The sequence below is a fragment of the Tamandua tetradactyla genome, chromosome 25 (assembly GCF_023851605.1).
Source record: "Tamandua tetradactyla isolate mTamTet1 chromosome 25, mTamTet1.pri, whole genome shotgun sequence".
NCBI classification, from domain to species: domain Eukaryota; kingdom Metazoa; phylum Chordata; class Mammalia; order Pilosa; family Myrmecophagidae; genus Tamandua; species Tamandua tetradactyla.
Window position 1 is genome coordinate 22,772,208 of NC_135351.1, and position 26,680 is coordinate 22,798,887.

Genomic DNA, 26,680 nt, shown 5'->3' on the forward strand with positions numbered 1-26,680 from the left:
TAGATTATCTCCATGGAGATGTGACACATTCAAATGTGGGTGTGACCTTTGATTAGATGGAGAGGTGACTCCACCCATTTGAAGTGGGTCTTGTTTACTTTACTGAAATCCTTTAAAAGATGAAATATTTTGGAAAGAGCCAGAAATGACAGAAACGATAGAGCTGACAGAAACTTCAGAGCAGAGGTAACAGAGATGCCGACACTTGGAGAACAGAAACATAAATATTTGGAGCCCAGCAGATGTTGCCATGAGATGTTAAGCAAGCCAGAATCTGGGGAGAGCCAAAGATGAGAGATGAAATCCAGCCCTGGAGAAGCAAAATGAGGAACCCCCACAGAAACAGAGGCTGAAAGTGATGGAGCAAGGGATCAGCAGGTGACAGCCACATGACTTCCCAGCTGACAGAGGTGCTCCTGACCCATCAGCCTTCCTTGAATTAAAGTATCTTTACCTGGGTGCCTTACTTTGGACATTTTTATAGGCTTAGGACTATACACTTGCAACTTACTAAATTCCCCTTTTAAAAAGCAGTATATAGCATTCCAGTAGCATGCAAACTAAGACACCAAGTGAAGTGAAACCAGAGTCCAAGTCATACTTTATTCAAAACAACAGAGGTTCGGTCACCCCCAAGATTCACTGGCAAGATTCCAAATGGATCAAAAGCAATGGTTCCTCAATTCCACCCATCCCAACCCTACTTTAAGACAAAGACATTTCCAATGCTAAAGATACAACAATGATAAAAATAAATAAATAAATAAGCCACAAATACAAGCTATATTGTGGTGATGAATGCACAACTATATGATGATACAGTGGGCCACTGATTATATACTTTGGATGAATTGTATGGTATGTGGAATATATCTCAATAAAATTGCATTAAAAATATAAGCTATGAATTATTCACTTAATTTTGCAGTTTATCTTTTCAAATAATGACTATGATGTGGTTTCTCTTGAACTGGCACAAGCTAAATATGTGGTCATTTTAAAAGACTAAGAAGAACTAGCATCAAGTGATTGCTATATACCCAAAAGCATTTTATGATAAATTCTATAAAAATAAGAATTAATCTTCTGAATGCTAAATGGCAAACACTATGCAGGATATAGGACACAAGAAATTCATTGATAACATCATTAAAAGGTAATATGCTTTTCTTGGATAATAACAAAATGTTTCCTTCTCACTAAAAACAACAAAACTATTAGCTAAAGTATTATTTGAATGGCCTACTAAAGCCAAAGAACTAATAAAAAACATGAGGTTATTATTCTCAATAATTAAAAATCACCACCCACTATAAATACATCCAGTAAACTGAAATTGCTTAAAAGGAAATCAGATAAACACACCATTTCACTAGGTTAACAGTTGATTTCGTTTCTTTTGTGCCAAAGCACTCCCTTTATATGTACTCTTTTTTTTCCACAGAGAAATAAATGCAAACATTTGTAAATATAAACCAGTGCAATGACACCCTATTTTTTAGTATTAAATAATATCAGTTTAAAGAACGTTTTCAGGTTTATCGGGTAAAATTACTTCCATCCCTTCTCTCTGTTATAAACATCTAAATTTAAACCACTGTAAGTGAAGTGACATCAAAAAGCACCCAAAATAAAAATGTGTTTTTCAGAATTAGAATGGGGTTTGTCCTGGCCAAGTAAGAGTGCTAAGTGCATCAAATTCCTTGTGATCAGCAAATTGGGACAAGTTGTGGTTTTTGTTTTTTGGGTGCGTGATTTTGGGGGAGAGGGGAGTTACATTTGAGATTCTTAATGATCCTCTTGATAATACTTGAAAACAAAACTTGTCTCAGACACAGGTCCTTATACTCCTAAATGGAAACAATAGTATATTGTTTCGAAAATAGGACCTTTATATCATTATAAAATGTTGTCCTTACAAGTATGACAATTTAAACAGTAGCTGTGTGCTAGTGAATTTCTCTGAACCACATAACATAACCAAATCCAAGCTTTCATATTGGCTTTTCACATTGTGATGATTCATTTTTAAAACCCCAATGAATCAATGTTAAATTTCTTGAACTTGATAACTGTATTTAAGGTGGTTACATAAGTCAATATCCTTGCTCTTGGCAAATGTACAGGGAAGTATTATGTGTTCAAAGAGTATGATGTATACAACTTACTCTCACAAATAGATAGATAGATGGATAGATAGAGAAATAGATAGAGAGACAGACAGACAGAGGATAGATAAATAGATAGATAGATAGATGATGGATTGGTAGTAGATGGATAGATAGAAAAAAATGTATGGCAAATGCAGCAAATTTTGAAATTGGTGGATCTGGGAATCTGAGATGGGGGGAAGGTATCTTGGAGATCTCCATATGGATTTTGTATTATTTTTGAAACTGTCCTGTAAGTTTGAAACACTTTTAAAATAAAAAGTTAAAAAAAAAACAACTTATAGGTGAGTATGGCAGAATCAGATATCATGAGAAGCATTCACAGTATACACAAACTAATATATATTTAGGTATATATTTAATATCTCACGCCACCCTACCCAAAAAAAGTTGAAAGATATTCCCGAAGGGTAAAAACATCCAGAAATCTTGAATCCAGAGTTAACCAAATATTGAAATAGCAGCTGCCTTAGGACCATCTGCCAACCCATGATATGCTAGTTTCCGTTTTAATGGGCCATCCTCTCCAGCAGAGGGCTGGACACCAAGTATACAGTTTTCCCCAGGGCAGAAACCAGATTGGAACCTCCTCTGAGCAGACAGGAACAAAACAAACTAGGGTAAAAAAAAAAATCTACAGAGGAAGATGATGAAGGAATCTGTCTAACATTTTTTGATTTGGGATAGAAGAAGGAAAGACTCCATTACAATTTCATCACCATAAATCAGTGTTAATGTAAGATTGGGGCTAGAATTCATACAGTTGTTGTGATTCTAAATACCCCAAGCTGAGAATTGTTTTTAATTGTCCCTTCATTGGTAGTGACTCCAGAATCCTGGCCAAAAAAACCCACTTTCAAATCAGGCTACAAGAATGCCAACAATCAAAAGTTAAATTCCCAAAATTAAAAAGAAAATATACCTTGTATCAGCTACTAACAAGACTTATAGAAACAACAAATAAAATAAGGCCCACAAAAACTGTGGATATAGAACTAACAAATACAGAATATAATATAAATTATATTTAACATGGTCAAATAAGTAAGAGTGCATTGGAATTATTCCAAAAGGATGAGACTATCAATATGAGGCATATTTGAAAAATAGTCATATAGATCTTATAGAAATGAAATATATAATAATTGAAAATTAAAAGTAATGAATCAAAATTAAATAGCTGAAAACATAGAGGTGAAGGCAATATCAATGTACTGCAAGATGTATCTGATAAAATTATACAGAATGAAGCTGAATGAGATAAAGAGGGAGAAAATATGAGAGAGATGATAAAAAGAATGGCAATAAAGAAAGATCATCTAATATTCTTCAATTGGAGTTCTTGGAAGAAATAACAGGAAGAATGATGGAGAGACAATATTCAAGGAAAAATTGCCTGAGGTTTCTTTCAGAATTAAGGAAAAATATTAATACTCTGAATCCCAATATATCCCAAGCAGAATAAATGAATAGAAATCCACCACTGGACACAATGCAAAAACCTCAAAGCACCACACAAAAGAAAACAGAGGTAAAAGAAATTATAAAAATAAAATCCAACAAATGACTTTTCAAGAGTAACAATGGAAACTAGAAAACAGCAAAATAATGTTGAATAGTGCTAAGAGAAAATAACTGTCAAGATAGAATTCTATATACAGTAAAACTACAATTCAAGAACACAGGCAAAATAAATACATCCAACAAAACTTTGATGTATTATTAATAGAGCCTCACTAAAGACATATGTATAGGATTTAATTTAGGAAAAATTAAAAATGAGCACAAAAGAAAGTCTGAGCAACAAGAACAATAGTGAGAAACTCAAGAAAAGAAAACAGCAAACGTGAGTTAACCTTAAAAAGGCAAGGGGGTGGTGCAAGGGTGGTTCAGTGGTAGAATTCTTGTCTGCCATGCGGGAGACCCAAGTTCGATTCCCAGCCCACGTACATCCCCCGCCAAAAAAAATTCAACAAATGGTGCTGTAATAACAGGATAGTCACGTGAAAAAAGAATGAAATATGACCCATAGCATACAAATAAATAAATAAAGGCAAGTGAGGGCAGGCATTGACTATATAAAACCATCATCTACTTTGGAGATTCACAAAAGCACTAGAAAACAATAGCATACAAGACAGTAGAAAAGTAACAGGAGTTAAAGTATTCTGAAATCACTGTATGATTGGGAGAATGAGTGATTAACACAAAATTATTAAGTTAAAATGGGAAATAAGCACTGAAATGAAAGGATTAGCATGGTAAAAATGGGATAAATAGAGAGTACACACTACGATACCAGAAATAAATCCAAATATATTTTTAATCACAACAAACGTGAAAAGACTGAACTCCATGTGAAAAGTCAAGCTGTTTTCAGACTGGCTATTTAAAAACTCACTGTATGCTGTTTACAATACACAACATAAAATATAAAACTGAACTGTATTAACTTCATAAAATATATACTTTTAGACAAAAATATATTCTAAAAATAAGAGGAACACAATAGTAAAAAAAAAAGGTTCAATTTGCCAGTAGAACATAATAATTTAAAGTTGCATGTGCTCAAAATACAGTTTCAAAATTTATATAATGAAAATTTAAGAGAATGATGAGGGGTGATCTACAGATCTGTCATCATAGTAGGAGATTAAAAATTTTTCCTAATAAATAAGCAAGCAAAAAAAGAATACAAATATAGAACGCAATTAATAGTCTTGATATAATTTATAATATATAAATTATTACCAATAACTGGAACATATGCATTTTATTAAACTAATATGTATTATTTAAATATAGAATACATTCTTTTATGAAAATATAATATTAATAATTACTAAAATCAATAGTAACAGAAAACTTGTTAAACTGCTCTTATACCTGGAAAATAAAAACAATTCAAAATAACTCAGGAGTGCTGATAAAATGACATTTAGGGAGAAAATTATGATATTAAATGCCTAGATAAACAAGGAAAGAATGAAAGATATTGAACTAAGCAGATGATCTTTTTTTTAAAGGGTGGATCCAAATAAAGCATATGGTATGAAATAATAAAAATAAAAATAGCAGAAATTAATGAAATAGTGAAAAATATCCCATAGAGGATCACAGAGGCATAAGTTGGCCCTTTAAAAAAGACTAATAAAATTGGCAAATCTCTGGCAAGTTTGATTAATCAAACGGAAGAGTACAAATATGACAATGTGGAAATGAAAAGAACACATAACTAAAGGTGCTGCAAATTTTTTTAATAATAGTAAAAGAATATTATCAGTTGCATACTAATTCAAGAAAGTTGAATTGTACACATTTTTAGGAAAAATCTGTACTAAGAAGAGATAGATTACATAAATAGTTTTGAAACTACTAAAGAAATTTAATAAATAATTTAAAATCTCCCCACACATAAAACACCAAGCCTAGGGAAGTTGTATTCATTATTCAAGGACAGATCATTCCAATCTCATACATAATATTCCAGAAAACAGAAAAAGAAGCAACACTCCTTGACTCACTTTGTGAGGTTAGTATAATTTTAGATACAAAACCAGAAAAGGGTAATATAAGGAAAGAAAATTATAGGGCAATCTCACTGATGAATATAAACACACAAAGTTCCTTAAGCAAATGGTAACAAAGCTAGCAATTAAATCATTTCAATTTTAATTATCTCAGGAATGTAAAATTCGTTCAATTTTACAAAATTTATTAATATAATTATCACCTGTACAAATTAAAGAAAATGATATAATTATCTTATGAGATATAAAAAAGCACTGGTAAAAATCAACATTCATGACTGAAAAGAATGTTTAGTAAACCTCCTTATTGAAGGTTCTCTACCTAATAAATTACAACAAACATCAGGTTTGAGAGTGAAACATTAAAACAATTTTAGCATTATCTTGCAAAATTGAATACCTGTCAAGAGTTCTGTTGAACCACATGAAATTGGTTTAGGGGGTTTCTATTTTGTTAATGAAAATTATAGTTTGACAGAAGAGAAATCAATAATGTCTCACAAATATAAAATATCTTAGAGATAATCTGGCACCTGTGCACCAGGAAACAAGTCTAATAACGATCTTAGCAGCATTATTTATAATAGCAAAAATAAGGGGAACCAACCCAACTGTACACCAACAGAAGAAAAGGTATCTTAGCTTTCTAAAGCTGCAATGACAAATACCACATAATGGGCTGACTTAAACAAGGGGGATCTATTGGCTCACAGTCTCAGAGGCTAGAAGACTTGCTTCCTCCTGAGGTCAGCAGTCTTCTGGTGCTGATTTGCCTCAGTTTTTGAGGTTCTTTGACTCTTGTGTCATGGGGTGATGTCCTCTCCTTTCTCCCCTATTTTGTTGACTTCAGGTTTCCATTAACTTTGACTTCTAGCTCCTCCCTGTGACTTTCTCTTTGTATTTCCAAATTTCTTCCACTTGTAAAGGATTCCAGCAATCCTGATTAAGACCCAACCTCATTCGGTTGGACCAAATCTTAACTAAAAATAACATCTGCAAGAACTTCTATTTACAATGGGTTCACGCACAGGATGCAGATTAAGACCAAGAATGCATCTAAAGTTGGGGTACATAACTCAGTCTACCAAGATTGGTAATTGAAATGGGTATGCAATGGGATAAATAAATTCAAGCCTCACATCATTCTTACCTAATAAGAGTACCCCTGCTCCAGAAGCTTCTGCTCTGGTTGATATTGCCTTTACTCTGCAGAATAAAATCTGTTATTTCTACATCTGTGCCTTCCACATTGTAGTTCTATATAAATGACCTATTAGATTCAAATTGTAGTTTTATTTGAAACTCTGAAGTTTCTAATTTTATTTCTAATTCTGAAGAGCTAGAAAATAACCTACAGCCCTATTTACTCTATAATTTTCCACTTTCTTCCTCCTGATTTGCCACTTCCTCTCCCCCTGACCCCACAATAAATACACACACATTTCTTAACATATTCTTCAATTGATCTCCAAATATTCAGATCTCCTGAAGTACCTGAAATACTGTCTTTTTGTGATGATAACTTAATGCCTGTAAAATCTTAACTTCTAACTCTATATTTAGGACCAAGAAAAGAATTTTTGAATACTTGAACATCAACAGCAGAAGATGATTAAGATATAAATTTTATACATAGGTTTATTTCTCATTATATTCTTATTAAATGATATTAATATTTAATAGGAATGATTTTGCCACTCAGTGCTTTACCCAGTAAAACTGGAGACCCCTAAGCATTTTATTGGCACTAAAGCAGTCAGCTGTGATAAAGAGAATGGTAAGGGTAAAGAAAATCTCCTCTGTCCCTAAATGAAATGTCTCCTTGATGACCTGAAAGTTCAGGTAGAAATCACACTTGTTCAAAGAAGATGGCTCCTTTACAATGAAAAAACACATCAATACAGAGTTTCCCCAAAATTCAAGACCATAACCTGTATGAACGAGATCACAATAATTTTAATGGAGTGGTGACCATTTTAACTGTAGTTTTAATTTCTCAGCTGCTAAAACAAACACTGTACAATATGTTGGCTTAACAATAGGAATGGTATTTGCTCACTGTTTCAGAGGCTAGAGGGCTTGCTTCCTTCAAGGGCGTGGTATCTTCTGACTGCCAGCAATCTTGGGGCTTCCTTGGCTTTTCCGTCACATGGTGATGCACGCAGCAATGTCTTTTTTCTCTTCTGGGTTCCACTGACTCCCAACTTCTTGCTTCTCCCATGGCTTCTATTTCTATGTCCAATTTACTTTGCTTATACAGACTTCATCCAAATTGGATTAAGGCCCACCCTCATTCAAATTGGGCACACCTTAAGTAATAACATCTTCAAAGGTCTTGGGACATAAACATTGGGACAAGATTCAACCCCCAATACCTGTTTAAAACAATGCTGACCCTACACCATGGGTACATGTAATGTGGTTTAAGCAAACCAACACAGACACTACACAGATAATCCAGAAAGAACCTTAAGGATGAGGCACCCCTAGTGCTGTTGGTAAAAAAAAAAGGGCCAAATGACCTACTCAGTAAAGTATATCTCAACAGTATCACTTCCTGCCCCATCCTCAATGCCTAAAGTCATAGAGCTGGTAAGTGGTGAATCTCCCCTGTCTCCAATGTTCTCCAGCATGTCATAATGCCCATTAAGCAAAAGATAACTTAAAGATGTTCATTTATTGTATAAAATAATTCAAGTATGATTTCTTGAACTATTGATTTCCTTAGTGCATGTAACACATGACTTGAGTAAAATTTCTCCTGTAATACAAGTTGACTACTTGTTTCTCGCAATCATGATATGTGCCCACGCAATATCATGATCTGTGCCCAAGATATGATTCTATGCTTAAGACATATTTTCATTCACATATTTTAGTAGCATGTAAACAGTCAAACAATGCCAAGACACTTAATGAGGTTTCGGCATCATAAAAATCATTTGTTTTTATACGTCTATTTCTGTGTGGCTCTATACCAGGTACTATAAAAAGTCAGAATGAAAGTGTTTCTTCCTCTTGGGATATACAATATAAAATAAAACTAGGGAAATGCACATATTGAAAACACGTAGCTCAAATACAGGCACTAATCATAAGCATCGAAGCAAGTGCAACTACATTAAATGGTCAGACGAATGAGAGGGAGTAGTAAGATGTCATCTCAGAAAGAACAAAGTCTCATGAAAAACCATGCCTCTTGGCCTTGAAGCCTTTTTGAGGAGATGAGTTTCAAGAGGTAATGATGGAGGGGAAGGAGCCTGCCAAGGATTTCAGCGAAGGAGAATGCCTACTTATATTACACGATTTGGGAGAAAAGACCAAAGTATAGAGTGACTGGTGAAAGGGCTTGATTTCTAAAAAGGCCAAAAGGAAAATTCAGTATGGTGGGTCTCAATGCATCTGAATATCAAATAAATTGGTTTATTTCCTTAGTATACCTCTAGCCTCTGAACTGGCAAACAGGGCCAAATAGTGGGTTTCTAAAACTCATCTATTACCCAGGAAGATTTTATTCACACCAAGTTCCTAAATAGGTCAATCCAGTAATGCTTTAAAAATTTACATTAGAAAATCATTCAAATTGAAGTATAGCGTATCAGCTTAATTCCTAGTGAGAATGGTTCAGTCAGTAGCTCTTGTCTCTGAGCTATTTCTGCAAAAGGGAAACCCTTTTATTATCATGGATTCTCTAAAATCGTACAGTTCCATGACTCTTGCAGGCTAGTGGTTCTGGAAGTTTGGTCTCAGAAAGAGCAGCAGCAACATCAACCAAAACCTTGTGAGAAGTACAAGTTATCAGGCCTCAGCCCAGACCTACTGAATCAGGCACTTTGGGGGGTGAGGCCCATATCTGTGTGTTAACAAGACCCTCAGGTGGTTGTGATACACACTCAAATTGTGAACCTCTTTATATCTGTCAGGTAACAGAGCCCAGGGTCACAATAGACATTGCAGCTCTCCTGGAGAAATACTGTCAAGAAAAAGATGATTTTATCGATTCATTTTAAAATGGAAAATGTCATATTTATGTTGGCCAAGAAATTACTCCATAAATGCAATCATATCATTATATGCATACTCATAAACCAATTTTCAGAGTTGTAGGCCGTGTAGATTGTAGGGTATGATGGCTTATTTGCCAAGAGAGTCAAGAGGGCCAACAGATTTAATATGTTCCCAAGGGTTTTCATTCCCCTCCCGGGCCTCACCACGACAAAGACCCTAACAGACTGGGATCTCACAGCATCTCACAGAAGTGCTCCCTTTCCATGTGCGACAGGTGGGAGGATGGTCCCAGGAGGAAGGGCTGGGAAAAGTCTCCTACAACAGGTATGAGTGAAAAAGAAATGAGCGATAAAACAAAAAAAAAGGCCTGAGATTTTTTTTGCTCATCAGCCGGCTTTGAGGGGGGTCTCTTTCCACACTGATCTGAGACACCTCAAATGGGCCCGGTGGCAGCTGCCAATGCCTGGAAATTAGTGGTTTTATACTGAGCGGGTGTCATTCTCCTGAAGTTTCCCTCTGAGACCCATCAGTAGTACTTAAAACCACACAACTCTTTCAGAAAAGAAAATGAACTTGGAAAAACAAAGAACTAAAAATATCTTTATGCACTTTAGGCCCAAACTCCATCAACTCTCTGGAAAATTCTCTTCCTGCGTTAGCCCTATACCCCGAATTTCAGGTCCTCAATATCGAAGACCTTCCTTCCCTCCTTCCACTATCACCGATTAGTTCTCACCACGCTTCCCGATGAAATGGTGGAAAAGAATTCACTATTTCAGGAGCGGTCATTAAAACACACACACACTCACACACACTGATAACGTGGAACTCCCTCCAAAATTAACCTACACCGGGCTGTAAATTGGTTTTCTTTGTGATCTAAAATTGACTCGCAGTTCACTAGTTAGAAAATAGTTGCAGAAAAGCCCGGGCCTGGGTGCTTTCGGCTCCCGCCCGCCTTTCATCGTGTAAACAAACGCATCAGATTTAAAGCTTTCCCATAATTGTTATGCTAACCTTGGAGCGAAACCCCTCCATTTGCATTTGAAGGAGCTAAATATTAGGCAGGAAAGAAAGTGCTCTTTTTGAAAGCCTGAGAAAATGTCCCCGCTCGGGGCTGCTGGGCCATCTGGGCCGCGGGCTCGGCGCGCTCCTCCCGCCCCCGGCGCCCTGGCGGAGGCGAAGGGAGGCAGGGGCGCCGCGCGGCCCGGGAGGCGGCGGGAACGGAATTCAGAAACGCGCCCGCAGCCTGGGGCGCGGGGCCGCCGGGGGACGTGGGAGCGGCGCGTCCTGGGTGACGGACAGCGCGTCCCGAGCTCCTCTCCCTTTTCCCAGAGCAGATTCCAAAGACTTGACTCCTTTACAGGCTTCGCCAACCCCCTGGGCGCTGGAGTGTCCGCGCCGCAGGGTAAGGCGCTCGCGTGGTTGCGCGTGTAGCCGAGCTCTGAACGAGAAATTCAAATCTTATAAACTCTCCGGCCCACTTTTAGCACCACTTGGGTGAGTTGCCAGGTCCGAGTCTTCAAAGCCAGGAATATAAGCGCACTTATTCACATTAATCTTGGAGTAGTTGAAAACACTGCACCAGAGGGCTTTGTTAAAGGGAGGAGAGAAGGCTCCAACTTCCCATCAGCCTTTTCTGGGGGAATAAAGAACCCCCTTGCATCCCCCTACCTTTTCATTCAACCTGAACACAAAGAGTGTCTACAGTGAGTCGCAGGGAAATCACTCCTGGGAGAATATCTAGGGCATCAGAAGCCAGGAGCACAGAGCTGGAGGGGACAAGATGCGAGATTCGAAGGATGTAATTATTTTCTTTCACCACTTCTCATTTTAATCTCATTTTTAATATAATTCAAAGGTCTTTGATTTTAAAATGGTTTTCACCTTTATCAAAATTAGCATTTTTCACTAGTCCTAGGAGACATTCCAGGGGAGAACGGAATTTTTATTTTCCTAATGTTTTTTTTTTCTCCCTTCCGTTTGACAAAGGCTTCTTCTCATGCATCGCTGGACTATATCACAAAGTTAGAGGATTTTTCCCTCCCCTCAAAGGAAGAGCATCGAGGCTGCAAGTAACCCTGGTAGCTGCTAGGAGATGGAATTCTTTAGTCTAAAATTGCATGTTGCACAAATAACTGGCAAATAGAGGAATGCAGGGCAGCACCAGTGTGCTCCACGGCGGCAAAGAGGAGGCAGAGGCGACTGGAGGACTGCACCCAGATAGAAGATGAAGTTTGTTGTGCTTGTCTAGCTATAATTAAATTTCAGTGCTTGATCACGCTCTAAAATGCAGTAGTTGCCAGTGTTTTATCTACTTCATGAATATTTATTAAATGGCTATATATTTTTTTGCTTTTCTTTTTTTTTTTTTTAGGAGTCGGGACCCTGGCTGCCCATGACTTGGGTTCCAGGGCTGGCTTCTCCCACTTACTAACTGGGTGGCCCTAGGCAAGTTGTTTAGCATTTCTAAACCCCAGTGTTCTCATCTGCAAAATGCGTGCATTATACCCATTTCCCAGGGTTATGGTAAGGATTCACCCTCTGTAAATCATAGATAGGTATTGTTATATACATTATCACCTTCTTCATCATCGTCATGATTTTTATCCAAAAGAGTTCAGACACTATATGAATCTTTAGATATATCAAATAAAGCCAATGAAGGGGGCATTCAAAAATATTTATTTGTGACCAAGTTCAGTCCTCAGTGCTAGAAATAAACACTGGATAAGACAACAAAGTTCCTTTGCTCTCCTTGCTCTCAGCGAGATGAACTACAAATAAAAGTATTAAATAAATGTGATCATCTCAGAGAGCAATAAGTTCCATATAGAAAATTAAGCAATAAGTTCCATATAGAAAATAAACCAGAGAATTGGGAAGGAGAGTGACTGTGGTAGGGGTTGGGATGTGAGAAAAGAGCTAATTAAGAGGAGGTGGACAGGAATCTTCTCTGGGGAGGTAACAATGAAGGGGGCAAGCCAGGCAAAAGCAGCCTGGAGAAATAAGCAGGACCAGGAGGTCACAAGAGCTTCAAATTCTTTGCAGAGCCGTGAGAAACCACCTTCACTGGGTTCCAAGCAGGAAAATGATGTGAGCTGATTTATGATTTTAAAGGGTCATCTGTACTCAATGTAAAGAATAGACAATGGGGTACAGAGGATGAGAGTGAAAGTGACCCTCAATTCTTGAATACATATTAGAATCACCTGGGAAGCTGTTTCAAGGCCAAGCCCCACCTGCCTGTGTGAGCACAGCCCAGGCATCTGAATCCAAGACAATTCTAATATACAACCAGGGTTGAAAAACACTAATTTCGAAGCTATTTCAATTGTGCAAGTAAAGGATGATAAAAGGGTAGCTTTTGTCAGAGTGACAGAAATGAAGACACTAAGAGGTGGTTATATTCAGGATGTATCCTGGAGACAGAAACGAGTCAACCTGCTAATGGAGCAGAAATGAGGAAGGGCGAGGGGAAGAGAAGGGTAGGAATCAGGAATATACCCCTCGTTCGGGGGAAATGTTTAGAAGGTGACTGCACTTACTAGGATGGGAAAAAAGTGGATGGAGAAGCAGGCTAGGAAATAGGAACTAAGGAGCTGAATCAAATGTCTTGATTCAAGACTGTGATTCAGTACTCCAAATCAAGAGTATTAACCATATTTCATTTGAGATGTTTATTAGGCATATATTAATATAATAACCTAATTGTTAAGTGGAGGCATTAAACAGGCTCTTAATTTGAGAATCAGAAGGGCAGAATTTAAAATGTCATCTCTATCAGCACTGCCCAGTATAACTTTCTGCCACACTTGAAATGCCCCATATCAGCGCTGTCCGATGCGTAGCCACCAGCCACACATGGACAAAGAGACCTTGAAATATGGCTCTTGTGACTGAGGAACTGAATTTTTTCCTTAATTTTACTTTAATTAATTTAAATTTAAATAGCCACATGTGGCAAGTGGCTACCCTCTTGGACAAAGTAGATACAAGTTGATGAATCCTATATTTATATAATCTGCTTAAACCTCTTCTTTCAGAATCTCACAACTTCTTACCACTTCATCTGGTATGAGGTCAAAGTCACTATCGTGGTCAGCCTGGCTTACTGCAACAGCTTCCTATCTAGTCTCCCTGATTTCCCCTGATCTTTTATTATATATTCTCAAAACAGCAGCCAAAATGATCTTTAAAACGCAAGTCACAGCATGTATTTCCCCTGCTCAGAAACTTCTAATGGTGCCCCACCTCAATATAGTAAAAACCAAAGCCCTTCTAATCATTCTCAAAAAGCCCTACATGATCTGACCCCTGCTTTTACTTTCTGACGTCCTTTCTTACTTTTCTTACCACTCAGGGTTCCTGCCATAGCACTTATCACTTTCTACTGTACCATTTAACTGAACTCATTTATCGTGTTTGTTGTCTCTCTCTCTAGCTAGAAAATAAGCTCCATTAGAATGGGGATTTATGACCATTTTGTTCGCTATTATATCCCCTAGTACCTGGAACTCAGCACCCTGACACATACTAGGCACTCAATAAATAATTACTGAATGACTGAATTAGCAAATGAATAATGTATGCTCACCAGGTCACCCAGAAAGAAAGACTAGAGACAGAAAACAGAGAAGGCTCCAAGACTGCGCCCTGGACCACTCCAATATTCAGACTTGCCCAACACTTGGTGGTAGCCACCAGCCATGTGTGCCTATTGAGCTTTTGCAATGTGCTAGTCCAAAATGAGATGTGCTTTAAGTACACATCTTAAAATACACATCAGATTTTGAAGACCTAGTATAAAAAAAAGATTGTGATGTACCTCATTAATAATTACTTATATTAAGTTCATGGCAAAATTATAACTTTTTGGATGTGTTGGGTTAAATATATATTAACATCAATTTGACCTGCTTCTTTTTACTTTCTAAAATATGACTACTAAAAAAATTTATGTCGCATATATGGCTCGCATTGCATGTGTATTGGACACATTGATCTAGAGACTGGGAAGGATGAAGTCAACAGGGCATACCGTCCAATGAGGTAGGAGAAAATATCCGACAAGTGTGGCACATGGACTCTGAGAGAAATAACTGCTTCAAATAGGAGGGAACAGTTAACTACGTAACTGGGTCTCATGAGTCAAATGAGATAGAGAGTGGACGAAAGGATTTGGCAAGATGGAGACCACCATTAACTGAAAAAGTGGTTTCAGTGAAATAGGCGGACAGACGTTCTCTTGGAGAGGTTCAAGTCAGAACGAAAGGAGAGTAAATAGAGGCTAACACAGACAACCTTCTCAAGAATCTTTGCTATAAGAATTGGGGTGGTCGCTGGGGGTAGAGAGAGGAAAAAAGTTTAAAATGAGACAGATTTTAAAGAATGTTTGATGGCTGAAGGAAATCATCCTCGAAGGATAGATGTAATTTGGGACATTTGTGCTAATAGAAGGAAAATAGAAACACTGCATTTTAAATCTGAAAGGTCCTCAGAGAAGATCTTAGACAAACACTCTGCATAACAGACAAGAAACTTGAGGTCCAGAAACGCGAATGATCCGCCACTGCCATACAGCAGAGGGACACCAGAATCCCGATGACACTGTGTGTGAATAAATACTTAAACTCATTTCTGTGCAGACAAAACATTTCCAAATTCTAATATATTTGACCCAAGACATTATTCCCTTCATAAAGCAGGATAGTTAATGATTACTAGTGGCCCATTAAGAGCTAACATAATAAAAATAATGGTAACTATTTATTGAATAGCTGCTATGTGCCTGATGTTTTATGACTATTATCACTGATCCATATAATAACCCGAGTAAATAGGTATTATTATCCCAGATCTACAAATTAGAAAACTGAATTTTTTTAGAGTTTTAGCTATTCTAACTAAATAGATCTACTTAGCTCCAAATTTCATTTTCCTTCTAATATACCACATGGCTTCACAATCATCATTTTTTTGGCCTGGAAACCACTTACTTCTCAAGTGGACAAAATATCCAAACTGACAATTGTTATACATGAGAACCAATATCCAAATGAGTAAGATAATACCCAAATGAATGTATGTCAGATGTTGCGTTTTGAAAATAACTATTTGTCATTATGTATCCAAAGTCTAAATTTAAAAGAAAAATTTCCACTACAACAATCTTACACTTCTGAACAAAAACATACAATAGTAAGTAGGGGTTGTCTTTCAGTTTCCTGGAACCATGGACAGTGGTTTCCCAAAGAAAAATCCTATCAAATGGGAATTGTCCTCCCTGCCACTGGGATAGGATAGCAGAGTTCCTCCATTGGAAAGGCTTTAGTAATTCTAAGTGGATTGCAAATATTTATGAAAAGATTCATGTTCAAGAACGAAATCCCCTTGCACTTTGTACCTAGCAAGTTCATACCTGTGAGCAACTACGAATTCTCTGTGTTTAGAATAAAACACCCTGGGTAATCATTGCATCCATGTACAAAATGTAAATTAACCAGAATGCTCAGAGAATGTTGGATATGAGAGGTTTGGGTTAATTTTACTTTCTGCTTAACCTGAAGTCACCAAAACAAATACCTTTTTATCCCAACCCCACTGAAAACGTTCTTAAACGTCTAGCTCTTCTTTCCTTACTATGTAGAAAACCGAACACAATTTAATCTATTTTAATGACTCCGTACTTTTCAGGGCTTTGTGACATCATGCTCCACAATAGTTCCCAATATCTGTCTAAGGTGTTAGCTATGGGTATAGAAAATGAATGGAGGGAGGGATAATTTGCAAGATTTATTTCCATAAACCTTCAAGTGTGATCATTTATGATTTCTTTCTTTTTGCTAAAGGTTGGGTAGAATAAAAACTTCAGGTAATGAGATTAGCTTTTATTTCAAGTTTAATCATCTTGTTTTCCTCTCTTGTACACAAAGATGATCCACCAAATATATGTTAAAATATACAATATATGTTAAAAGATTTTGGGGGGTTTGTTGTTATTATTATAATATGGCTGATTGATTTGGGGAGATCCTGTCATATCCCTCACTTAAAAACTGTGAAAAATGATCCAGGTTCAAATTATATAGCTTTCGCAATGTGACTGTGTGATTGTGAAAACCTTGTGTCTGATGCTCCTTTTATCCACCTTATGGACAGATGAGTAAAACATATGAATTAAAAAAGAAATAAATAACAGGGGGAACAAATGTAAAATAAATGCAGTAGATTGAAATGCTAGTGATCAATGAAAGGGAGGGGTAAGGGGTATGGCATGTATGAATTTTATTTTCTTTTTATGTCTTTTTCTGAATTGGTGCAAATGTTCTAAGAAATTATTGTGACGATGAACATGCAACTATGTGATGATATTGTGAGTTATTCATCGTTTACCAAAAGTGGAATGAGCATATGGTAAGAATGCTCATGTTTGTATGTTGTATGTTTTAAAAAAGTTTTTTTAGTTAAAAAAAAAAAGATCCAGTTTCATAAGATGGCCCGTCTAGGTTTGGTCATCAGTGCCCGCAAAGAGGCAAACTTTCCCATATAGGTGAATTGAGATTTAAAAAAAAACAAAAAAACACTTAGTCTTACAGAAAAGGTAAATATCACATGTGAACTCCTTCGCCTACCTCCCTTTCACTCTAAACCCCCACCTCGTCACCTAACCTCCTTCATGCCCAAGGCTAATTCTCACTATTATCCCTTCTCTGCACTTTTATTATTCTCTTGGGGCCACATACATACTCTCACCAGTTATAAACTTTTCTTTAGTCTCTTAACTTCTTTTTGCTACCAACCTTCTACAAAAAAAAATATTTTGCAACCACTGTCTCTGATTCCTCCTAATTTTCTATCTAGAAAATCCTTTCCAGCTCTTCTTTTTCTTAATTTCCCAGGGATCCTTCACATAGTTGAATCCTTCCATCTGGAAATGCTCTTGACCCTTCCCCCATCTTCTCGCTTCCTTTCCCTCTGATCATGTCTTCTCTGTCTCTCTCACTAGCTCTCCTTATGCACTCTAAAAAGATTGGTGTTCCAAGGGTTTCATCTTTCTCTCTCTCCTCTTTTTCCACACTCTCCCTGGGTTACTGCATCCGTTTCCAAAACTTTAGCTGTCTTAGAAATTCAGGATTTATCCAGAGCTCACATTCATATATCTAGCAGCCTCTGGGTCCACTCCACTGGAATGTCCTGGTAGCTTCCACAAAGATAATACATCCAAAAACAAACTCATTAGCCAAGACTTTGCCCTTCTCAATTAATGGGGCCAACCAGTTACCTAGACATGTGAGCCTGAAATCTCATAGTTTCCCTGATTCTGCTTCTCCCTCAACCCTCATATTCAGTTGATTTTAGCTAAATATATATAGCATATCAGTCCTTTCCTCAACTCTGGTATGTGATATGGCTTAGACTCTCATCCCCTCTGTTTTCCTCTTTCCAGTTGTTTATTGATCCAATCCATTCAGTACGCTGCTCCCAGTTATCTCCCCAAACACAAATTTGAATTAATTAATGCTCCTCCTTGAAAACTGTATGGATCCCCCACACACACCCGCATTAGAATAAAGTTCAGTATATTTTTCAAAGCACATCATATCCTTCACATCAGTCTTAACCTGTCATTCCCAGTATCCTTGCACATGTTTCTACCAACCACTGCCCCCTGCCCCAGCTCAGCACACATCCCTGTCTCATCCACCTCGGACACCTACTCAACCTGCAAAGCACCTTGCCATTATCTCTTTCATTGTATTTATTACATTGCATTATAATTTTTAATTCATACATCTCCCATTACATTGTATCATAATTATTAAATGATCATGTTTCTCTTACTGTTGTAGGTATACCATTCAGCATATTACTCAGTATGTTCTCAATCAATGTCTTGGAACCAAATGACTTGATGGTGGGCCATGGTGGCTCAGCAGGTAGAGTGCTCGCCTGCCATGCCAGAGACCTGGGTTTGATTCCCAGTGCCTGCCCATGCAAAAGAAAAAGAATGAATGACTTGATGTTATGTTCAGTCCATATGAGATGACAAATCTGAGCTAATCTCTCATGAATTAATCTTCATTGCCTACTCCTGTTGACATGCATCCTCCTAAACACAAAGGACAGGTGATTTCTCATTCTACACACAAGGTGTTTTCTTACTTATGAAGGGGTGGCCCTCTGTTTTCTTTCTCCTTCCTCAGGCAATAAATTGCATTTTACAACTGTGGGGCTGACATGTTTTTTTAAAGGCATAATTTGTTGATCTCTTCTGATTTTCTTTCTCACTTGTTGCTCTTTCTCTGAACCTCTCTGGTCTTCTCGAAAATGAAAATACCACAAAGTATTTCTGTAATAATATGGTGTATATTAACACATTAGCTACAGTTATAATAAAAGCAACTACATAATCATATTATACTTCACCTCATAGCCATTGAAATGATGATGCTTTATCAGGAAATTTTTATAACAAAATAGAACTGCACTAGTGCAATAGGAAGTTATCAAACATAATTCAGGTGCCCCAAACTGCTTAGAGTTTCAGTAGGTAAAGAATCTATTTTACCATAATAAAACTATTTAAAGAGACAGGCTTATTATATTTGTAAAAAATCTCAACATATGTTCTTTTTCTTCTTATACAGTTGTTTCTAGTTTGTCGTTTAATTTGGATGCTTTTAGTGAAAAATCCTTTTGAATTATCAAAAGAAAATATGTGATCAAGTGATCAGGGGATCATAAAGAAAAGAAATCATCCCATTTAAAAAATATGGAGTTATACATTCAAACTGCTCAGAGAGTTTCAAAAAGGCTTCAGGACATATAATACACACAACAGAATATCAGCACCCCATGTAAAGTAGGATGTGACAGGCTTTCTACTCATGTGTACAAACTAATAAGCAGGAAAATATACATGTCAAAAAGCCAGTTCTCAAATTCTCTCCAAAATTTTACTTTGATTACCATCCCAGAATGTAAAAGTATGCAAAATCTACAGTTGCAATTTTTGTCTTCACCAAACAAAAGTGTCGTGACAGTTACAAGATGAAATTCAAAGAGTAAAATTAAATGGCTTTTCTGCTTAATAATAAATCAAACTCCTGCTAGAATTCAAAGGAAGGAAAAAGAAATTCTTTCCATTTCTATAAAAAATTCCCCTTGCATTGAGAATTAGGGAAAGAGAGACTAAGTGGCATGGCAAAGCTGTAATCTGCGCCATGCTGACCTAGATGTGTGTGTGTGCTGGGAGCTTTGAAAGGGGGTTGTTTAAATAATCTCATCAGTGACTTCTCCTGCAGTGCAGCATCTTCTTCTGACCTGAAATTCCAACCATTTGAGAATAGATCATGATTAGATAAAAATTTTAAGCCATGAAAATGTGCAAAAGACAGAATGGATATACTCATTTTGTCCACTCGGATATTTGGCTATTTTGTCATTTTGATCTGTGTTTTTCTATCCAGTCTTGTTCTCAACCAAAACATTCCTACTTTTCGGGCTCAGGAGGTGACTTGTGCTTGGAGGTCGCAGCCAGGTTTTGCAGAGCCTCAGTTCCTCAGCCAGGGAAGGCACAGCTATATATCCGAACGTAACACAAAAGTAGGATACAATTTAGTAACAATTCAAAATACAATGATTTATAATTTTTAAAAAATCATACTCTTCCAAGTATCGTGCCAACCCATTTTTTACTATGTTATTCTATATGGCAGGGTTGAGTTGGGTGGGGGTGTTTGTTCCCTGTGGTTCCTACAGGGAGGGAAAGGAACCCATTTGGGATGGGGACAGGTGGTGATAATTCAAAATTACATGGTTAGGAAAAAAAAAATCATCCCTGTAGTTTGAGGACAAAGCTAAAGAAGTAAACAAACACTGCAGGAAGCATCTCTGTATATGCAGAATCAAGGCAGAAAACCAGTTTTCTGTCGTTCAGAACAATCCCTTCATCCTAGCAGGTGGGAAGTAATCAAGGTTCCATAAAGGTCTCCCATGGCGCTGTGGCCGCAGCTCAGGTTCTTCTCCTTTGCCATTAGTTACTGTTGCTTTAGTCATTTAAATGTCTTGCTGTCCAGGTCTGAACTCCCTGCCTTCTCGTGACCTGCACATTTGATGATACTGTTTCTCAGAGAACCATGGCCCCGGGGAGCCCGACCCGGATGGAGGACCCGGAGGTGCAGGTCACACGACGAAGGCTGAGGAGCGGCCGCTCCCGACCATCTCTGGTCACATTATATCCTCATGCAAGTTAAGTGACATGTAGGTATTCCGGATTGGCGCAGGGTAGAGATTTTTGTTATGGATCATTCCCCCTTTAATCGTACTGTTTTGTGTTTTGTTTTTATAGACGCCACCCAGAGTTTTGAAATTCCTCAGTGGGTAAGAGAGAACCCAGTTACGGTGACAGGTCATGAAGAGGCAGACTTCCTCCTCTCTTTCTGTATTTTGTGCAGTGTAAGTTCTTCAGTACAATAATAAAAAAAAAAAATCTCCCTTTCAGAATGCTTTGTCCAAAGATAAATAGCTCAGAGATTCTGAGCTCAGGCTTTGAATCCGTCATGATGCTTTGGTTTGAATCTTGGCTCAAACATTTAGTAGGAGCATGACTTTGGGCATTTTACTGAATCTCTATGAACTTCAATTTTCTCATCCAGAAAGATGGATAAGAATAGTAATAGTAGACATCTGGGCTTATTATGACTATTAAATGAGACACTACACGTGATGTGTTTGGCATAGTACAGGCATATAAGTAAAAAATATTAATGTTTATTATGAGAAATTAAGTAATTATTGCTGTTAATACTGATTACTATTGATAGGTAATAGCAAATAATATTAAGAATAGGTACATAAATCTATTTTATTTAAATTTTAGTACTGTCACTAAAATATGTAGAAGCCTGAATTATTTCATCTAATACATTTTGTATAATCATTCTAAGAGAACAAAAAGATCAATCAACAGACATAAGCCTACAGACACCAATCACCTTCATAGAATCATATATTGCTACAACAATTTCCTATCATTTCTCCTGCGCCCATTACATTGTAAAAATCTTGTCAATGAACCTATGTCATGTCTAGACCCATAGTTCCCCTGGCATCCCAGGATCTTTACTCACTGTAATTCATAGCAGCTCGAGGCCTTTGGGGCAGAGGAAATACTAACTTTTTCAAAATGGAGTGAAAATGGACTTACATACAAGCTTCAAATAGCATTAGGTGAGTGTTTTCCTAAGATGCAGTTTTTCACTCATTGGACTACGTGGAAGTAAGTGGAGACAGTATTTCACTCCATTTTGAAAACGGTCTTACATACTAAATTTAAAAAGCATTAGCTGAGTGTTTTCCTAAGATGCAGATTTTTTTTAACTTTTTTATTGTGAAATATAACATATATACAAAAAAATCAATAAATTTCAAAGTACATTGCAACAAGTAGTTACAGAACAGATTCTAGAGTTTGGTGTGGGTTATAGTTTCACAATTTTAGGTTTTTCCTTCTAGCTGTTCCAAGATACTGAAGACTGAAATGTCAATATAATGATTCAGCAGTCATACTCATTGGTTAAATCCTATCTTCTTTCTTATAAGTCCTCCTTCTCCTTTGATCTTTCTCCCAATCTTCAGGGGTATTTGGGCTATGCCCATTCTAACTTTTTCATGTTGGAAAGGGCTGTCAAGACTATGGACTGGGGACAGAACCAGTTGATGTTCTTGGAGAGGCTGGCCCCTCTGGGTTTCAGGACTTACCTGGCCTAGGAACCCTCTGGAGGTTGTAGGTCTCAAGAAAGTAATCTTAGTGCATGAGACTTTTGTAGAATTTCAGATAGAGCCCTACGTGTTCTTTAGGGTTGACGGGAATGGTTTTGGTTGGGGTTCGGCAAACCATGGTAAATAGCAATATCTAGCTGAAGCTTGCCTAAGAGTAACCTCCAGAATAGCCTCTTGACTCTATGTGAACTCTCTCAGCCACTGATACAATATTTTGTTACATTCCTTTCCCTCATTTAACTCTTTGCTTTTTAAAACTGAGAAGTAGATTTCTCTACTGACAAAGAGAGGAGGGTGAAATACAGTATGAAGATCATATGCTTCAGCAGGAATATGGATAGGCTTTCCCTAAGAGGGGGGAATGAGAGGATGAGATTATGTGAGTGCAGACAGGAAGCCTCCTGTAGTCATAGGCTCTCAGCAGGACTGCCCCTGGGAGATGGGGAGAACACAGAGGGTAAAAAGGAGAGATGATCATATGTAGAAGTTGGAGTAGGCAAAATAAAATGGTATTATTAGACACTAGAGGCTTCAGTTGAACAGATTCTACAGTTGAGATAGGTTCCTTCAAAAGAATAGGCAGATAGGGGCATTATTCAGGTGGTTAAGCTAATTTTAAAAAGTGACCAAGTAAGGACAGTTAGTATTTGGGTCTTGGCCCCAAAGTTTGGACATTTTGCACTATAGATCCTCTGACTTGCCTTTAAGGTGCTCTGTTCTTCCCTGAATGAGTGTGGAAGTCTTTGCCTATACAGTTTTAATCATATGTGATTGATCATTCTGAGAAGATTCCTAATCAGTGACTGAAAATAAGTTTGTTTTTTTAAATTTATTTATTAATTAAAAAAAATTTAACAAGCGAAATATAACATTAACATAATCAGTAATTCACAATATCATCACTTAGTTGCATAGTCAACATTTCTTCAAACATTTGCATCCATTTAGAAAAAGAAATAAAAAGACAATAGAAAAAGAAATAAAATGAAAACAGAAAAAAAAAAGATTATACCTACCATACCCCTTACCCCTCACTTTCACTGATCTCTACCATTTCAAACTAAATTTATTTTAACATTTGTTCCCTTATTATTTATTTTTATTCCATATGTTCTACTCGTTTGTTGACAAGGTAGATAAAAGGAGCATCAGACACAAGGTTTTCACAATCACACAGTCACATTGTGAAAGCTACATCATTATTCAATCATCCTCAAGAAACATGGTTACTGGAACACAGCTCTACTTTTTCAGGCAGTTCCCTCCAGCCTCTCCATTACATCTTGAATAACAAGGTGATTATCTACTCAGTGCTTAAGAACAACTTCCAGGATAACCTCTCAACTCTGTTTGGAATCTCTCAACCATTTACACTTTGTCTCATTTCACTCTTCCCCCTTTTTGTTGAGAAGGTTTTCTCAATCCCTTGATGCTGAGTTTCAGCTCATTCTAGGGTTTTTCTCAATCCCTTGAAGCTGAGTTTCAGCTCATTCTAGGATTTCTGTCCCATGTTGCCAGGAAGGTCCACACCCCTGGGAATCATGCCCCACGTAGGCAGGGGGAGGGTAGTGAGACTGCTTATTGTGTTGGCTGGAGAGAAAGGCCACATCTGAGCAACAGAAGAGGCTCTCTTGGGGGTGACTCTTAGACCTAAATTTTAAGTAGACTTGACCTATCCTTTGTGGGGTTAAGTTTCATATGAATAAACCCCAAGACTGGGGGCTCAGCCTATAGCTTTGGCTGTCCACACTGCTTATGAGAATATCAAGAATTCAACTTGGGGAAGTTGAATTTCTCCCCATTCTCCCCATTCCCCGAAGGGGGCTTTGCACATACTTTTCCACTCACTGATCAAATAACTCTGGGATTCATCGGGGCATCACTCTGGGCAAACCAACAAAATCTCATGTCCTACCTGAGATTCCAAGTACTTATGGTGTTCAATGAAACTATCTACATAAGTTATATTAAGAAATGCACTAGTCAAAAGATAAATTTTGTACCAAATAAACATTTTTTGCTTTAGTCTCACACATAAGGTGACATTTTAAAATATTAATTACCATCTATTTTCAGCACCCTGCAGTAGTGACATTCCTTTGTTCTTCCTCATGCAAAAACATTTTTAAAATTTGTGCATTTAGTCTCTATTATTATATACTCTAGGCATTCCTAGATTATACCATCTCAATCTTTAACATCTATCTTTCTTTCTGATGAAAATAAGTTCTGATTCTATTTAAAGATGTTGAAAGTGATTACCAAATCATGAAGCTGGAACATCCAATTTGGCATCAAGTGCAATAGTGGTGTCTAAACAGACTTCTTCCTTCCTTGAAAAAAAAAATGCCAGTAAACATTCATGCCATCAATTGAGAGTTCTTCTCTTAATCATTGTGACTATATTAATGATATATTGAAAAATCAAAGTTGTGTACACACTCTCAGGTCACAGAAGTCTCCATTCTTTCTTAGCTGTGGTCCTTCTGCTGTAACTTTTTATTAAGGACAACTGCAGCCCTCCATTGAAAGGATTCCTGAGATTTTATGGTTCTTGGTTTGGAGAAAGGAAAACACAAGACAAAGGTCAGAGAATGGTTCATGAAGTTACGGAAATGATGGGGAATACTGGAGTATGCATGCTACTCACATAAACTTCACCACCTCATCCCCCACTCCACACTTTCCATTCAAAGGCTCTACAGCTATGTCTTTATTCTTGACTCTTGGCACTTTATACAAAAACTTGTGTGAAATAAGCTGATTGATTTGCAAACTCGTCAGCAAATTTACTTCTTTTTGGTTTCCATGAGATTGAAGAATAAACTTTCATAAGCCCTAAAGCAAAGGTTGAATGTCTGTTTTTTGAGACTAGCTGTAGGACTGTCCCAAAGATGTTAAAGGACCGTGACTCTGAAAAGGGTTTGGAGCATCTTATGGTGGAAGGTGAGTTCAGGACTTATAACCTAATTTGACCCAAGCATATCTCAAACCTCTCTTTTAGATAATGCTATTACCAGTGTCACTGTCACTGAGTGAGCCCATTAGGGTTTTCTTATTACAAACTCTTGCTTGATATTTTCAGGGAGTTCTGTCACTGCTGAGTTTTCCAATCCCAAGAGGCACAGTGATTTTTCTCCTTGTCTTGCTCCACTGGCTCCAGATGTGTGAGTCTTCTGTGAAAATCGGACTGTCAAATCCAGCAGTCCAAGGAGTTGGGAAAAGTAGAATCGAAGGTGTAGTCAAGCAAATACCCAAGGAAACCAAGTATTCACAACTCAGAAAGTAAAACTATAACTGCACAGATTGGGTCACCAGAGGTCACTACCACTCTTTTATCCAACAAACATTTATTGAATGTCTACTATGACTGAGGCACTGTGGGAGATATAAGTATGAATATGGTACAATCTGTTTTTTTTTGAGAAAAAATATTTAACAAGTGACTACCATGTACTATATTCTACCTAGACTGTTCCAACTAATAAATAGCATTTGAATTTGGAAATTCATCTGTTTGACAGATGAAGAAACTAATGCTCAAAAAATTTAAGTAGCTTGCTCAAGATCCTGGAATATGTGAATCTATGATATAAAGTAATCTATATGGTGAAAAGACAGTTATTTGGAGAACTAGAGTTCAAGGCAATACATGATAACAAGAGAAGAAAGAAACAAAAATGTCATAGAATCTTAGAGGAATGAGATAAGAAGCTGAGCTCAGAAGCTGATCCTGCAAAAAAAAAGAGCCCCTTCCTACATATTGACAACAGAGTGAAAGAATCGTAGAAATACTGGAATATCAAGTTGCATTTACCTAGAGTAAAAGTTTGGGGAGAAGATTGGTCATATTTCTTTCTATGGCACTGTCACACATTGGTGTACTGGCCCCCAGAAGTCCATTGTCAGGAGACCAGTTAGGACTCAGTAGGCTCAGGCCAATGAACATCTTCCTCATCTGTAGATAGTTCTCTGGTGCCAGGAGCCAGTCCTGTTTGCTCTTTCTGGAAAACAGGTATCTGCACATCTGAAGTATAGGTAGAAATTTCCCATACCGAATGAAGTAATTATTCATAAACTAGCTAACAACCAATTATTTTCCACACTGGGTAGTGAACTTTAATTATCTTGCATCTTTTGGTATCTCATGTCTGAGCCCAAAAGAATACAAAACATATTATGTAC

The 26,680-nt window shown here is 37.3% G+C and overlaps 2 long non-coding RNA genes across 6 annotated transcripts in view; one reads left to right on the plus strand and one right to left on the minus strand.

The window, feature by feature from the left end:
• Positions 1–21,203, plus strand: part of LOC143669015 (uncharacterized) — an 82,008-nt gene extending 60,805 nt beyond the window's left edge. Inside the window, exon 5 of one of the 3 annotated variants that reach the window (XR_013168644.1) lies at positions 21,063–21,203. This is a non-coding gene — a long non-coding RNA (uncharacterized LOC143669015). Of the gene's footprint in view, positions 1–11,701; positions 12,037–20,790; positions 20,965–21,062 lie in introns of those variants that run through there. The other 2 variants (XR_013168645.1, XR_013168647.1) reach the window with 2 other exon arrangements.
• Positions 1–26,680, minus strand: part of LOC143669016 (uncharacterized) — a 556,320-nt gene that overhangs the window by 376,556 nt on the left and 153,084 nt on the right. The window lies entirely within an intron of this gene.